Source organism: Anguilla anguilla, chromosome 2 (assembly GCF_013347855.1).
Source record: "Anguilla anguilla isolate fAngAng1 chromosome 2, fAngAng1.pri, whole genome shotgun sequence".
Taxonomy (NCBI): Eukaryota; Metazoa; Chordata; class Actinopteri; order Anguilliformes; family Anguillidae; genus Anguilla; species Anguilla anguilla.
In genome coordinates, this window is record NC_049202.1 from 54000487 (window position 1) to 54018315 (window position 17829).

Sequence of the window (17829 nt, forward strand, 5' to 3'; positions counted from 1 at the left end):
TAAGAAGCAATACTTAGCTATGTGATGTAAGCTCACAAGCTTACGCAGTGTCCATATACTATGATGCTCTGTGAATAAAACCAGTTTGCACATTTTGAATGAGCTCCAAAATTCATAGTCTATCCTTATTGATGCATGCAAAACTACATTATAACATAACTTCACTGTGTTATGTGACATGAAACGGGGTGCTCCAACCAGTGTATAGTGCAATAAAAGTTAATGAAATATATTTGATTTCTATTTCATTCTAATGGGAGTTGGGATGATGGAATGGGAAACCTCTACAATATACAATCAAATAAGCTACTGTATACATTTTCTTCTCTTTTGACATAGGACACTAAAAGCACACCTCTCTACCGAAACAGTTGATCATTGTTTTTCCTGTGCCAACCTTTAAACGTACAGGTTTAACATAGAATGATTGATTTTGTGGCTAAAAAAACATTCTTTGTTCAGTCAGTGCTTGGCTGTGCACAGCTTCATGTGATCCCAATGTGAACATCAACCAACCAATCCATCTGTCACATACAATTTTCACAGAGCATAGTACTTCCGCAAAATAACTGCAGCTTTTACCCTCTCTCAAACCCAACCACAGTAAATCTATTTGGCAAAGTTGCAGGATATGCTTTTGCATTCACTGTAATCCTGTCATATTTTCACGTGGGTCCATTTTCAAAACTTAAACAAGTTACTGGAACAAAATACAGACCTTATTTTCACTTAAGCACCTTTCAATAAAATACATACTTTAAATACTTCACCCCAGACATAAGGGGGCTAATACACATACATTGTTATGTACCCTGTTGGCTGTCTTATATTGTATTGAAAAGACACTTTCATCAGGCTCCATTGGTGCAGTGACATCATTTCAGGGGATTGTTTTATTTTTGAGGGTGTGATTCAACTGTAATCACAGTTACAGGGAAGACAGAGTACAAGGGAATGACTCCCATATGGGCCCATGGGATAACTGGGTCAGCAACCCTTTTCTCTCTTAAGTGTGTGATGTAATAGTCTTTAAATACAAATTTACTCAGAAAAAAGGCAACCAGAGAAGGAAACGGTCACAGCGTGATAGTAATTGTGAGTGGCACAGAACACATTTTCTCCCTGCTCTGTGGTTTTAAAGTTGTGATTCTTATGAAAATTGGCAGTCTTACATGTCCCACAGAAACTCATTCTGCATTACCTCAGTACTTAAGTCCTAAAGTGTTTCAAAGTATAAAATAATGATGTTTTCTACTCTAATAATGTGACCATTAACGCATATAATGTAGCATAGCTTTATTTTATTTTTCTTTTTTTGTTTCTTCCGAAAGATAAATGAAAAACAATCATTATAAAACTTATATTTACGCTGCAAAGCTAATTAGTCTTATGCTTGGACAGATAGTACACGTACTGTAAATATACTAAGTAAATTAATTTTTAATTCTTGTTATTCTTGCTAATAGTTGGCAGTGATTTTCATGTAGGAAATGCAGGCTCTTATAGCTAAAATATCCTAAGTACACCAAACATGATGTTTTTTCTTTTTTTATTCATTATTGGCAAGAGAATGCTAGGTTAGTATATATGTATATGTACAGAAGGGTGACAAATTAAAGGAAAAACCAACATAAAGTTTCTAAGTAAGGTGTTGAGCCACCACAAGCCACCAGAGCTGCTTCTAGGTTAAATTCTACAAGTCTTTGGAACTCTACTGGAGGGATGGCACCATTGTTCCAAAAGATATTCCCTCATTTGGTGTTTTGATGATGGTGGTGAAGAGCGCTGGTCCATAGCACGATTCACATCATTTTTATACTCATCAAACCATTCAGTGACTCCTCGTGCCCTGAGGATGGGAGCATTATCAGCTTGGAAAAGACCCCTGCCATCAGGATAGACATGTCCCGTCATGGGATAAAGGTGATCACTCAGAATAACTTTGTATTGATTTTCAGTGACCCTTCCCTCTAAGGGGACAAGTAGACCCAAACCATGCCAGGAACAAACATTTCTCAGACATGGCTGACAATGTGATATTAAGAGGTTAAATCATCCCCCAGTAGGTATTAAGGGCTCTATTGTACATACACACACACACACACACACATTTAAATTCTTTATTTAGGTCCACGTTTATAAAATACATCACAAGGGCCCAAATACATTTCAGTTGCTGTCTGATGTCCTTCACTTGAGTAGCAGAAAGCATACCAGTAGGGATAAAGCAAACAAAATGCAGGTTAGACATTTGCATCTCAATTGCTCTGACAGGAAACATTAAGGGTACAAGAAACATCTTCTCCTCCATATACTGTGACTGCCTATAATGTAGGAAACTGAGCAATATTTTGCTAGCCGCTTTGCTCTCCGTTTTGCCAGCCCCATTATCCTAAGATCCACAAACCTGTGGACATGGCCAAGGCTTCCAAATATAAAACTAGAAGTTGACACTTATACCCTAGTTCTGTTATGGCTTGTTGTAATGGCTGGTATTTTAACTGTTTAGTAAGAAATGCTTCTTCTAGACTTGCATCGAACGCACAGTCTACTTCCAGTAGGAACACCTCTCTGTGGTCCTCAACAATCACAGTGGCCCAGGAGTTCAAAACTTTTTATCTCAATCAGATCCGGTCGGATTTTGAATACCATATTTTGTGATCCAGGATCAGACAACTCAGCCAGATTTTGTCCCGGTATTTCAAAGCAAATCAGGATAGGATCACCCTGATCCAGATTCAGACTTTTCAAGATTACCAGATCCTGACTATCAGTGTTTTAAAGCACTGGAACACTACTGAGAAAGATTACGATTTTCTAACCTTCAAATTATATATAATATTCGGGGGGCTTTAAAGGTGCAATATGTAACTTTTTGAGTGTCAATTTTTATGGCCCTACAAATGTAAACAACCTTTTCTTTTTTTAACATATAAAATTATCTTTTAACTCTAACAGCTCTTGATACAAGGGATAGCAGTTTGAGCCATTTATTAAGAAGAATATAATAAATCATTTTTTGCCAAGTATATAACAGCACTTGATTTAAATCATAATAAAAAGCCACATTTTAATCAAAAACAATAAATCTAATAGGGCAACAACAACAACAAAAAATTCACAGATCCTCTTCTTTGAAAGGCAGCTCTAGAGCAGCATCTTCAAGGCGTGCTTTGATGGACTAGTGCCTATTCTTTGTAGATAATTGTTTGATGATTCAAAATTTAATTTATGATTGATATAATATTTGGATGAATACACTGCTCTGAGAGGTAGGCTAGATGCCACTGTAAATGTAACAGAAAAAAGTCAATAAAAATTTTGCAACCATTGAGCCTACAAACAATGTATTATTTTAATTTACAAACTCTACCATCTTTTTTATATTGAAATGTATTTTGAAATGAATTGTATACTACATTTTGTTCTGGTAATCCACTCTAAATCCACCATTCTTCTGGGATCAAGGTAATCCTATACACCAGATCCCTTGGCCCTGTAATCTCTGCCCATGGCTTGTCCTATCACTCCTATGCCGACGACACACAACTCTTTCTCTCCTTCTCCCCATCGGACACACAGGTCCCTGCCCGCATCTCCGCTTGCCTGAGGGACATCCAGAGCTGAATGGACAATCACCACCTGAAGCTCAACTCGGGAAAGACGGAGCTAATCTTTATTCCTGCTCTATCCTCTCCCCTCCTCGATTTTTCCATTTCCCTAGGGGACACCTTAGTGACATCATCACCCTGTGCCAAGAATCTCGGAGTGGTGATGGACAACAGGTTGTCCCTCTCCAAGAACATTGCAGCAGTAAGCCGGGCATGCAGATTTTTCCTGTATAACATCCGGAGAATCCGCCCCTTTCTCACCACCTACTCAACCCAGCTCCTGGTCCAAGCAATGGGTCTATCCCGCCTGGACTACTGCAACTCTCTTCTGGCTGGACTACCGGCATCTGCCATCAGACCCCTGCAACTCATTCAGAATGCTGCTGCTCGTCTGGTCTTCAACCTCCCCAGACACTCCCACGTCACTACCCTCCACTGGCTGCCTGTTATAGCTCGCATCAAATTTAAAACATTGGTCCTAGCATACCAGGCAGTCAAGGGATCAGCCCCAGCATACCTCCACAAGATATTCAAACCCTAAATGCCAGCCAGATCCCTCCGTTCTGCTACCTCAGGACGCCTGGCACCTCCCCCTCTTCGCACCTGCGCTTCCAGAACACGTCTCCTGTCTATTCTGGCCCCACGATGGTGGAATGACCTCCCCGTGGAGGTCAGAACAGCTGAGACACTGACCCATTTCAAACGACGACTGAAGACTCACCTCTTCAGGCTGCACTTCTCCCCATCCCTCCCTACCTCCCTGTAATCTCTTAAATGACTGTAAGCTTAGGGTTGTAACTAGGTAGCTGTTTCGTAGGTGACTTAGTTAATGCACCTGTCTTAGCTACTGCTTGTATTTTTCTATAGACTGCGTTGTTGCTGTTCTCGTTTGTGTTAGTGTTAATCAGTTTAACCTTCAGGGTCCAAGTTGAACTATGCGGTTGTTCCCCGCACTTGGACTGGTACTTCTCTCTAGGGTTCTCGTCATACTTGTTCCTGGTTATGGTTATACACTTTGTTGTACGTCGCTCTGGATAAGAGCGCCTGCCAAATGCCTGTAATGTAATGTAATGTAATGTAATCCTGATTTTTTGGATCAAAATGATCCCAATCCTATGTTAAAGTTTTGAACTACGCATTTTGAAGATTTGATCCCGATTAAAGCTAGGATTCGATTACCTGATCTGATCGGATTCCAAAGTGATCCCAATCCTGTTTTTTGGTTTTGAACCCATTTGCAAGATTTAATCCAATCCGATAGTCAAAATCTGATCAGATCACTTTTGAACTCCTGGGCCAGTAAGATCAGGTTTGTTTGCACTTACATTTGAAAATTGATGGAGGTTATTATCACACTGAAACATTTGTGGTTTTACAGTGGAGTTTATATGTAACACAGCAGTTGGATGGAGAATGGATGACACATCTTCAGATATAATATTAACAATTCAATCATGTCTGGCTATGAACAGCCCTTTATAGAAGAAACAACCATTTAGTATATGTGTCATTGATTCGGCAACCTGTTGATGTCCATGATGTAAACATTAAGGCTCGTGACTATTAGGATACCAAATGGATAAATTGAGTTTGGTTATTAACACTTGGAGGCGTGCTTTTACAGTGACGATGAGGATTTCCTCATCAATCGCTGCATTTTTAAAAACTGTATGCAACACAGAATGATCCGCTGAGGGGAGGCAGGCAAGCTTCCCTTGTAGCCGGAGTACCATCCTGCGCTGCTGCCACTACTGCTGATTAAGTGCTAGCTAATGAGCTTGCGTGCCATTGATGGGGAGTGTGCTTGTAATTCCATCGCGTCTCACTGTAGCACTCACGGAGATTGTCTGGGTCGGTAATCACAATCCTAGAAACGTTCATGGTATCCGAGTCGGCTCCTTTCCATTCAGCAGAAACGCCAGTCCAGTTGCATAGATCGGTCAAATCCGGCCAGTCTGAATTAACGCAAAAACCGGCTGCGTTTGTATCCAATTTTCCACTAGCCTGGAGGATGGCTCATTCGCTCGTGGGACCTTGCGTTTTTCTAGATCAAGGAGGAAAGAGGCTCTGGCGAACTCCCTGACTGTTCTGTCATCGCTATTGAGCATATTTAGTAAATGAGCGCGACTTGTAGACATATATGCCCATTCAAAGTTCGGTACCCCAAATCCTCCCTTCCGTTGGCTGTGGAATATGATGTCACGGGTTGTGTGAGTGCTCAAACGGAACCACTCTCTTACCCACTGCACAGTCCTGTTGTTCAGGTCATGGAGGACTTTCTTTGGTACATGAACGTTGGGAAAAAGATGTTGTACCTTAGACAGCGCCACTTGTCCAGTAGCTTCCAACTTCATAACCAATGGCAAGGGAGATGAATCGATCAGGTCGAGCCTAGACGTGTACTCTTCAATTATGCCATCCACTTGCCCCTTCCATTCACCGGCGATGTTGAATTTATGGCCAAGATAGTTGTACGTTTCATGGCGTGCATAAACTCTGATCGGTTCGTCAATTATTTTAAACATGGGATCTCGGTCTGACTTTGCATGATACCAGCGGTTCCCCTCACTCAGCCTCTCCTAAAAAACAGCACATTTGGATTGTTTGACTTCTAATTCTGACCACTCCAAAAAGGAGTCAGTTCTGGAGAGCATGTTCTTAATTGTTTCCTCTTAACGGGAACATATCAGTACATCTTCTGCATATCCTTGCTTGGTGTTCGGGGAAAAAACATTGGGAGGTGTGCACTGGTTCACCCACTGTAACCATCGATTAATTGCCAGCACAATTGCCTGGTTTAATGCCCATTTGGATAGGAATTGGACCTGTGAGCTGTTTACCGCAGATCACTTGGATAAAAGAGTATTTATATGTCCTAAACTATGTCAATGTATAATACATACACACACACACACACACATGACACTAATGGCAACATCCAGGACAACATAGGAATATGGAGGTGGATTTGATGTTTTCCCAAAGTAGTGGAGATGCATTCCCCCTGTCCCCCAGGGATCTACTTTGTACACATACCCACAGATCAGCTTCTCTTCCTTCTCAGACACACACACTAAACAACTCTTAAGACCTACGAAGACCCCTGTTTACAGAGAGGCATTTAGCCAGTCCTCTCAGCTTCTATCAGATGTGGTATCCTAAAGTGAGCAGAGAGAGGTCGCCAGAAACAAATGAGTAGCACTGGGCATCTCTGCTGAAGGTTGTCTAAGCTGGAGCTTTCCCATCTCATTGTGATTAGCTTAAATAAATGACTGCCCGCTAATGACAAAGAGCATGCTCCAGTCGACCTACGCTCATAATCAACAATAAAAATGGAAAGCTGGAGTAATGGTCTGATACACACCAGTGCATTCCTAGAGACAAACAGTTAAATGACATATTACAGAACTGTTTCTTGAAAGCCTTCACAAAGCAATTTGACAAGGACCATGTGTGGAATTTTTTTGTAAAATTTTACTATTGCGGGTTATGGATATTATTCACTGCACTAGTCAACCAGTTTCCAGGACTTACAGCACAACAATGTTCAGCCCCAATAAACTGAACTTCAGTGTTGTAAAGCCAGAGTAGCAATGGAAGAATTCTGTCTAGGTGCCTGTCAGGTTAAATTCATGTTAAAACATTATTTGCTTATCACTGACATCCTTTCCACAAACAAAGAAGGCCTGTCCTTTCTATGACGTCTTATTCAGATGTTTTTTAGCATTACTAGCATGTAAAATATTTGGACTTTTCTCATGGAATACATTGTTAAATTCTGTTGTTTAAGGTTAAGCTCCATTATTTCTGCTCTCATCTTCTGACAAAATGTGATTTTCTATGTTTAGGAGCGTATCAAGTCATTATGATAAAAGCAAAGGGTATCTGGTGCTTGTACACTGTGTAACAGATAAATCTTGTTCAAAGAATGAAATGAAAATTTGAGACAAGCAGAGAACCCCTGGTACTAATATGGTGATTATGCTAGCTTAATTGGCAAGTGGCTATGATTAGTAAACGGTAAAAAATGTGGCTGTTTCTGAGGAAAAGCCTAGAAATGTGCCAGCATTGTTCCATGATTTAGAACAGTCAAGTTTGCATGTATCAAAGTAAGTTTGTTAATGAAAGGTGGATACTAAGATTCTCCTGGTTTCATTCGATGAAGTACATCATTCATATATAAACTTGATACTAATATCCTGAGACCTATTTAAGTTTCAAGTAAGTTTAAGTTTCATGATTTAAGTTGAATTTCAAATCAACATGTCTCTTTTACATATTCCAGACATGAAACAAATAAACAAACACCAATCAGAGATATCCCTGAGGAAATACAATCTGATCAGTATTTTATATTATTATTTCTTTTTTTTTTTCTTTACATTTTTGACAAACAACACATCCACATCCAGGGCAACTGAGAACACAAGAGCTGCTATCACATGTTTAATGGCCTATAGCTGTGAAACATAACAACATTCTGACGCGTGTAGAGAAATCTTATCTTTTCTGCTTGTTTCTGTTGATTTGTGTTTGATTTCCAACGCAAGCAAAAGCTCGCCAGTGGAATTTAGAGCCTTCAGAGACCAAGATTCACTTGGGAACCAGCACCCCAGCATGTGCCTCCACTTTGTAGGATATTATGCCTACAACCTATAGTGATGTTTCTCAACAAAAGAAAGAGAGAGATTTATACAGCTGAAACAAAAGGTCTGACACAGAGAAAACAGATATGGTAATAATCATATTTGTGATATTAATATGAGAAATATAATATGTAGGAATGGAAAATAAAAATACATGTTTTTTGTCGACTGGCCATTGTATGACATACAAATATGCAGTTAACTGAAACGCAATAAATAAATATGCAAACTACCATAAATCTGCACAGCATATTTTGTGATACTCCAATATGTAGCTGATAACTCTTGATTGAGCTGAAAAGCTTCTGTAGCATTCAGAGAAATTTCTATGATACTTCCAGCATATCCTCATCTTAAAGTTCAGGGCAAACTCTTCTGCTGAAAGCAACAACCAGTAAATGTAACAACAACAAAGTTAATACATACATTACATTGCCGCATAAATGTGATTTACAGAGCTTCCTAATGTGGACTGGCATCCTATGGTACCGATAGCTACTAATATTGTTACATAAGTACTTCTGACACTGGACACCTGATTGAATATGTTTACTTATAAACACACTGTGCTTTGAAATGACGAACTTGCAAGTCCAAATGAGAAAATGCAAATCATACAATGATATATATTATCAAAATGGATCTATTATATACAGTTTGTATACTGTGTGCAATTATACAGTACTTAGTAGAATATATTTGTTTTACTTTAAAAATGCTCCTGTGCTTTTCATAAGCACAATTTATTATGATTTATTTATTATTATTCCATAGATTACACATAATTACACAAATTGCACATAATTTGCATAAGTATGTGAATAAACAGGACAGTGTGGGAATCCTAACATTATGGATTCAAAATGTCCCTGAATGACAGATTTAGATTGAGATGTTTTGCTTTAATTTTTTTATTCTTTGAAAATTTTCAGTGCCATTGCTCCGAACTCTTCTCAAGAAGTATGTGAGGAAGAATGCATGCCTGACTGTGTGTGTCAGCGGTTTATGGAGTCAGCCAGTGTTTCAGTGCGTCATGTGAATCTCTTCTTAGTTCACAGGGTCAACGGGCAACATTCGGCATCTTGAACAAAGTTACAGTAACCCCAGAGGGAGGGATCCCAAGCATAAGCAAACCATATGGAAACTAATACACAAGAATGAGGTCAAATCAATGTTTGGACCCTCCTCTTAATAGTTAATTACAACCCTGCCTTCTGAAGGATTTCAGTTTGATATGGGCTCATCTTCCATTACATGCTGTTCACTTAGCCATGCATTATCAAACTTTTGTATGAAAAACAATCATTTAAAAAAAAATGTAAAAATTAAAAAAGATCTGAGAAGAACAAAACCCATTTAGTCCCTAAGGAACTTAAGGAACATATCTAAACCTGAAATAATTTTTTAAATGCTTTAAAATTGAATTATTTATTATTTTCTCCTATGCAATGTTGAGTGGACAGGGGGTTGGGGAATTGTGGGCAGCAAAAAAAAAAAAGAAAGACATTTCTAATTAGTGTTGAACGTTGTCAGTTAAAACTTCAAGTTGTCAATGAAGGCAGTTACTGCCGATACGCGTTGGGTTAGCCCAAAATAATAAAGACTTCTTAAATTGCTTATCTGGAGATTGAGTGCCTCGGGATTTTTTCTCTCTTTCTTACATGGACATGAACCCCACCTTGCAATGAGCACCTCTCCGTTTTAAAACATTTTTAAAGCAAAGGCAGCATTCTTTTTCCTTCTACAGTTGTCAATTTTAAGGTTAAGCTCATTTCCATTACAAGGCATGCACTTTGTGGCCACTGAGTAAAGTTGACCCAAAAAATTATTTTTTTCTAGCCTGCTTGTAAAATGTGATGTCAGAGTTTTCCCGAATTGCTTTCTTCTGAGTTAAATGAAAAGCGTGCAGCAAACCAATATATTTTATGATTTCATGTTGAACAAACAGAGGAGGTGACAGATGACCTTTAATGTCCTGCTGACAGTTTAAATAAAAGTTTATTTTAATTAAAAGTAGCAATAATTTTAAATACCATTTTACATTATGATTTTAAGAGTTACACTACACTATGTAAACTATTTACTTAAGATCATTTTTGGCCTTCTTTCAGTAAAGCCACCGTTGTTTTAAAGCAGCATACCAGCAAGGTCTTCAGATTTTCTTGAAGCTAGAGTCTTTGAATGGCCAAGATTTTCAGATTATCAGACCTATCCAGGCATCCATCCATGGATTTTTAATTAATTGCATTTCTCTCTATTTGTGTTTCCCTTGGTACCAATATCTATTCGTAACATCTGTGTGTGAAGTAGATGCATATACTTAAAGCGTTTAGCATGTTGGTACAGTAACATCTGAGTGTACACTGTCCATTTACCTTAGTATCAGTCATACTCCATCCTTTTTACATCCCAGTGTCAGGCATACTTTCTTCTCTTTACCGCCATTCTTCTCATATTTCACAGTAGCTAACCAATAAACATTAAGAGGTGAAATAAAAACAGTAAGGAAGTACCCATTGGAAGGTAGTTATTTAATGGTAAAATGGCATTAATGGGCCACTTTGTAATTTAATTTGTTCATTATTATCGAAAATATAAATGATCAATTAAATTGCTAAATTCATTGATAGGCACAACAACCTGTTGGTTCAACCTTTAGCAATATGTCCAACTCATAACCAGATTAAAATTAAGAGATTAATTAAATTACAACAAGTATGCAACATCTAATCTAAAGACAGAGGCTGTCTACCTTGCAAAATTAAGCAATTAATGTTACAAACCCAATAGTGACACCAATTTTTCAGGTATGGAATTCTATGAGTATGAGGAATGCATGGAGTTTCCCAGGTCACCTCTGTTGGCACACCCACTCACATACACACCCACACCCACACCCACGCACACACACATTCACACCTCAAATGGCTACTCCCCCAGTTCTTTCTCTCTGTGTCTTATCTCTATGCCACACTGGCCAAGCCCTTTGAAGTTTATTTGAGCCCAGAACAGGCCAAATGGTTAATTAGATGTTTGACACTATGATTGGAGCTTGAGTAGGTTACTATGAGTGGATCGCCGTGGATGCTCCTGAAATACACACATTGTAATGCTTCTTTGTCCTGCCTTGCCTTGCCCAAAGTACTTGAGCTTTATCATAATTTCTTAGTCTATTCAGTTAATTACACTGGATTGGAAACTCTGTATGCAGTGATTTATAAATTCAGTTTGAATTCCAACAGAAATAATAATCAGCCAGCAGAGAAATTACTTAGTTAGGCACTTTATTAATATTAATGTGAACTAATTAGAACAAATTAATTGTAACTAATTTCCTTATTAGTTTTATTACACAAATAGAACCCAAAACCATCACTCAAATAGAAGTGTAATTAGCTAGCTAGATAGTAACCTTACAATGTAATGCCCATTTTGGCTAGCAAGAATTTCCGACTTTAACTTTTTAACTAGTTACACTATATTACTACTCACTGTTACACCACATCAAAGAAAGTGCTAATAACAGCAGTGATAAATCTAGACACAGACAGATGTCTGCACTAGTCCACAGTGACAATACTGCACTAACCAGCTAAGTTTTAATGTTGCAAAGCCTCTTCAAGCACTCATAATAGGGGACAATTTATTACCATTACACTTTATTTAGTACTATTAGTTTATTGTAAGAAGAATTTGAGAATCATTATGAGTTATTTCATGCATTCTTCATTGTGTTTTATTTTTATGGTATAGTAGAACAAATGACGATGCTATTTGTTTCTGATTATTTTTTTAAGTGATGTTATAAATCTCAAAATACTCTCCCATGTGGAATACAATGCAGAGATTGATTGCAGGCTATGGGACACTGATCACGAGATATAGATGTTTTCATTTCAGAAATGAAGCATAAACTTGTTTATTTTTTCTCAGCCTGCATGACTGTATAAACCCATCGATTGTTCACCAGCCTTTGTTTTTGTAAGGAAAGTGATATACAGATTTAATGGCTTGTGCTTGCCTAAAGGCCCATTTGCATGCCATTCAGAATTCACCCACCCATATTAGACTAGAAAATTATGCATCTGGACCAGGGCTCTTAATAAGATAGTGAAAATGCTGTCTGAGCGAATATCCTCAATCAGATCTGAAAGTATAAGCTTTATTCCTTGGATTCTGGTGCTAGCCTCATGTTTAAGAACTGTCACAATAACATTTCAAACCATCAATCAGACAAATACATTCTTAAAATATGCCTTTACAATAATAATAGTGATTGCAATAGTAATGCGGAAATATAAGTGGTTACTGTGTTTCGTGTTCATAAAAGATCAGAAAAACAAATTATGTCTGTTCTGGAAAGGTTATGTGGTACTAGCACTGCATTCCACTGCAACATGTAATGAAACAATTCCTTCTTTGCTCCAACAATAACTCCAGCAGCTATTTTTACCCCTACCCTTGAAGACATAAAAACAGTACTCACATGTAAATGTTTATTTTTTATTTAATTTTTTTGACATAAAAAAAGCTTTGGCTTTTCCTTGTGGACCATTGGCTTAAAATTGTCTAAAGCCAATAACTGAGTCTTCTTGAATATATTACCATGACTGGCCATACTATTGATAGTACCTATATCTACAAAATATGTCTTCTTTGGTATTTTTAGACAAAAGGTTGTATTATGGTGAAAACATTTGAATTGGGAAATAACCAACTATGGCCTGGCTAGAACATCAAAAAAAAACAATTGAAGATTATTTAACTACCTTTTCTCAGTGTTCCTGTAATATATATATGCCTTGATACATTTCCCTTTAGCCTATATAACAAAACCGCTACAATTTAGAAATACAAACATCGGAATTGATTCAGTTGTGTCCTTTATTTCCAAAAAATAGTTTTGAAATACATGGTTTTAAAATATTTATGAAATAAAGCCATCTGCCAGAAATGAGTACATATTGATGTTTTATTTCCAGCAGGATCAGGTAAATAGTTTGAACTTATTTAACAGTAACAGCACATTGCTTCCACTAATTCCGTGTCAGCTAGCAAGCTAGTTTAAGACAATTTCAAGCTTCCGTTAGTGTTGATATTTGCAACATACTTATAACCAGAAATTATATACAAATACCTGAGTGTTACGATAATCCAAATGGCAACATATAAATGGCTGCTGAAAGTTTATTGTTCTGAAAGTACTGTCAGTTACATTTATTTGGCAGATGCTTTTATCCAAAGTGACGTAAAATACCGAATTGTACCGCATAACGAAGGTCATTGGAACAACTACAAAACACAGGTCCGATAAGGTACAATACTCATTATGTAAGTTATTCATAGTCATGAACGCATTAAGTCCAGTTCAATATAAACAGTATATATCATATAAACAGTTTCAAAGTGAGATGAATTGGACTCTCATTAGCAGAAGCACAGTCATATTCTACTTTAACAGTTTGATGGCTATAGAAACCATAGCTATCTATAAAATAAAAGTTTTGTGGCCACATTTCCGTGAAACACTGCATGTATATTGACATTCTTGTTAAAATGTATGCTTTCATTATGGTACATAAGCACAGACACACATCTATACCTGGATGTAGGGAGGGGGAAAATGTCAGCAGATAGCACTCATAATACATTGATTCCCAATTGAGGGGTTCATAGCAGGGCCAAGTCTGGCATAAGAGCAAAGAGAAGATTAGGCTGCATAGTGTTTACAGTACTGCTGGTTTATATGTGGATCTAAGGGAGTGATAGTGTGTTGTGAAAACCTGCCACGTTTTTGGAATCACAGAGGTAGCAAGAACTTGGATCTTTTAAACACTTGCATTTTTGTTTCATGTACAACTCTACAGAGGTATACCTCTTTCTGACAAAGTGAGACACTGTCAGGATCTCAACAGTGAGGCTAAGCATGGTGACTCTCTCGTTCTGACCTTTTCAAAGTCGTGCGCCTGCACTTAACTCATACAGCACAAAATAATGCCACAGGCATCACTAAGAGTGTCTTCACATCATCAGTGAGCGCAGTCTTGAGGCCTGAGGACATTTTAACACATGCCTGACAGACTAACAGTTGTAGGAGATTTCCACTGTTTAATGTTACAGGTTCAACACTCGCCAGTAGTGCCAATAGGCTGGGTGTCTCTTAAAAATACAGTTGTAACCGTCAGCTGTTTAGAAGTCTATTGGCCACCACAGAAGCCTAATTATAAATCTGTATAGATGGGAAGAACCCAGAACAACAGAAGTTATTTTAACCAAAGCTGGAGAGCTGAACTTTTTTTCAATAACTTTTAGCTTGTTGAATGTGCTTCTTGAATGTACTACAAATAGATAATATAATCCTCTAATTCTGATTCAGTTATTTATTTATTTATTTATTTATTTATTGCTGTTAATACACTTGCCAAGTTTTTGAATTGGCCAAACTTCAAACTTTTATCTTTACTTCTTATTTTGCACCTTTAAATGCAGACATGAAATTAGTTTAATTAAGTTAGAAGGGCTCTCTTCTACATTACAAGGTGAACTTACTAAACAAACACAGTAGGGGATAAAGCAACAAAATAGACATACAGATCCAACGTACAGCAAAAATCAAGTGCAATGACTTTCCCATGTACTGTACATTTACTGCTATCTCATTAAACCGTGTTTCATGTTTCTGTTGCTGTCCCCTAATTGCAATCTACGTCTGACGTGTTTTGATGACCACAGCACTGTCAGCTGTTGCCTCGTAATCCCTGACTTCCTACATGAGACCTGGTGCTTCACAAAGGGCTTGGCTAATAGCTTTCTTTTCAAATGACTGCTTTGGTACACTACTTCAGAGGGAAGTATCAAGCATGAAATTCAATTATGCAGCACACGCTCAGGAGCCTCATCCAGAGCTGTCTACTTTAATCCGTACCATACCCTAGAGGATTTTCAACAAGGCCACACTTTCTCTGACTCCCTCTCTCCTTAATAAGCTGAAGCGTCTAGCGTTTGACTTCACATTTCACTGAAAAGCAATGTGTTTCCTTAATTGCCAAATGAAGCAGAGTAAGCATAAAGATATGTTATATGAAGGTAAACCCTAAAACCTGGTGCCAGGGAATGTTACAAGGGAAATTTCTTGTTTTCCTCAAATATTCCTCAGCAAAGTCTACATATGCGTAACAAACCCAAGGAGAGCTCATTCCTTGCTGATTAGTCAGCGAGATAACCTTTAAAAGAGGAGACTTATTTAGCAGCACAGATGGTTATACGCATGCTTCAGGCGAGGCTTGTCCAGCACTGACACGGCGCCGGTAGGGACAGACGAAGCGGTCAGGGGAGACGGTTCTCCCTCTGGTCTGTTCTGAGTCTCAGTCATGAGGAGCAATAACACAAGCCGGGTCTGACCCTGACGACAGACGCTGGACGCGTCTGCTACAGCGCGGGAGCCCCTGCCAGACGCAGAGCGCCGTGAACCGCCAAGAAATGCAGGGGAGGCTTCCTGCCCCGATCCAGAGTGGGAACACACCATGTGTCCTCCTCTCATCCAAAGACACAGCAACCAGCCAGCAGTGATGAATTACCCAGCGTTTCGTACCCACATATCTCCCGCCTGAACAATTTTCACTGCATGTCCTGATTGTGCCGAATTGAATGGATTCTTGTCATTGCTGCATTCAAGTTTGTGGTCAAGTTGTGTTTAAGGCCTGGTGTGTCCTTGAATACCGCAGACACATGCTAAGGCTTGCTGTCTGTTGGTTGGGGTGTGATGAGCTGCTTATGAGCTTTGTATGGCTGTGCTAGAAAAAAAAAAGAATGATGTACAGTACATTTGACATTTTGAAATCTTTAATATCCATTGGTTCTTCTTTGAAGAACAGTCGGTCATATCAGAACTTCATCACTGAGGCTAAAAGGCTTACATGCTACATACAGTCCTTTCTTGTGCTCATCAAAAGCATAATTCAATAAAATATTTCCAGCACATTCATGTGTAGAAATATGTGGTAATATTTTATATGTTATACATATATCAACCTACAAAACAAATCACCATTAAAAACTGAAATGGAAAGATTTGATGAGTAATACAAGCATATACTCCAAATCTTGTCTGATAAAAACACAAAACCTTGGCTGTCCACTTTGTCTGCTCTCAATAAAAAGGAATTCCATCATGATCCCAGGGTCAGGAGGCAAGGGAGCAACAAATCAACACTGACTGACCTCTACCAAATTTGTATGAATGTCAATGCCCTCTCACACTATCACACTCTTCAGCTTTTTTCAAATGCAACAAGGGTATGTTGGCCAATGAAAGCAAAACAAATAGACCCTGGGCTGAGTCCAACAGGAAAAAGTGGAGGATTGGCGTTTGAAGGGATACCCCTCCAGATCTCAGGCAGTAATGTAGGAATGATTGGGGAGTTTATGGATTTAGCAGCAGGGAGAGACTGCACTGCTCTATGTGCCGCTAGTGGCTGGGAAACAAGCTGGTCTTGTGTTCTCTCGTCATCCTGTGGGAGCAGAAAATCCAGACAGGACCTTCTCACGGGTAGCCTGCCAGCATGCCCAACCTGGCACAGTCATGGCACAGGGACAACACTCAATGCAGCCTGGCAAAAGACAGATGTGCCCTATGAATAAATGAACACTTTTGCCACTGCTAAACCATAACCAGTCCTGCATCTTCATTCATTTAATTATTCATCATTAAAGTTCTTATTTTGCCAATTATTTGAATTTATTTTGCTAAACATATCATAGATGGCCACAGTAAGCAAGTGAAAGCTAACAAACTCCTGGACAATATGTGTGTCTGTAATATGTGGATTGTATATATAACAAACTGAAATATCCATGTACTGTAAATTAAATTGAAACCTTGATAACAATACAATTGCACACTACAATATCTGTCAGGCTACAACCATGTTATCTGGACAAAAACCCACACCCACACCTTCACACATGAAAAAACAAAATCGTCATTCAGGGATCTCAGATTAACCTTCATATACATTATATTAATATTTTTATTAGTACTGTAGTCAAAAGTAATGACTACTGATTTCATTGTTGAATATTTGAACAATCTTAATTTGATCCTTGCTGATATGTGTGGGGATTGGTCAGATAACATAATCACAATGCCCAGATGAAACAGAATACGAACCACCAGTTTAGCATGCCAATAATCTGCTCTAAATGCAGGCTCACACGTGTGCCCACTGTTAAATGCTACATTTTCACAAAATAAATGTTTTGAAATTTATGTTAGAGGAATGGGGACATTGCATTATCCAAATGATCCAAACACTGATAAATTGCAATTGCTGGATGTAGCTGCCTTGTTTCTTAAATTACACTGATCCTATCACATGTAGTTCTGAGTACAGAAGACTTCTTATTTCTGAGATCAGCATGGTATGACCTTTGAAGACTAATTTTGTGGTGTGGACATCATTCCACCAGCCTCACGAGAGCATTAAAAGTGAATGGCATCCCATTGACTGAAAGCAAGGAGCGCAGTCTGCTGGCACCATGATAAGGAGCTTTGCATTTTGGAATTTTTATTT

The 17829-nt window shown here is 38.4% G+C and overlaps 1 protein-coding gene across 7 annotated transcripts in view; it reads right to left on the reverse strand.

Annotated features, from left to right (window-relative positions):
• myocd (myocardin) overlaps positions 1-17829 on the reverse strand; it is a 117766-nt gene that overhangs the window by 67224 nt on the left and 32713 nt on the right. The window lies entirely within an intron of this gene.